This window comes from Penaeus monodon, chromosome 15 (assembly GCF_015228065.2).
Source record: "Penaeus monodon isolate SGIC_2016 chromosome 15, NSTDA_Pmon_1, whole genome shotgun sequence".
NCBI classification, from domain to species: domain Eukaryota; kingdom Metazoa; phylum Arthropoda; class Malacostraca; order Decapoda; family Penaeidae; genus Penaeus; species Penaeus monodon.
In genome coordinates, this window is record NC_051400.1 from 24,972,070 (window position 1) to 24,972,315 (window position 246).

Here is a 246-nt window from a genome sequence, read left to right on the forward strand (position 1 = left end):
CCCCAGAGCCATCTTCCAAGTCTCGGCATGGAGACTGCATTCTCCAGAACTAAGTTTCTTATTTAAAATTCACAGGTTGACATTGGAACACAAGGGAAACAACAATCTTGAAATTAATATTTAGAGGATATTTTACAATGGAAGTGATGTAACAATTTTTCCATGTTGCATCAACAATCCTAGTAGTTGAATAGAAGTTAAAGCGTGTGTATTATGCACCTCAAAAGAAGGAACGGGGAAAGAGGG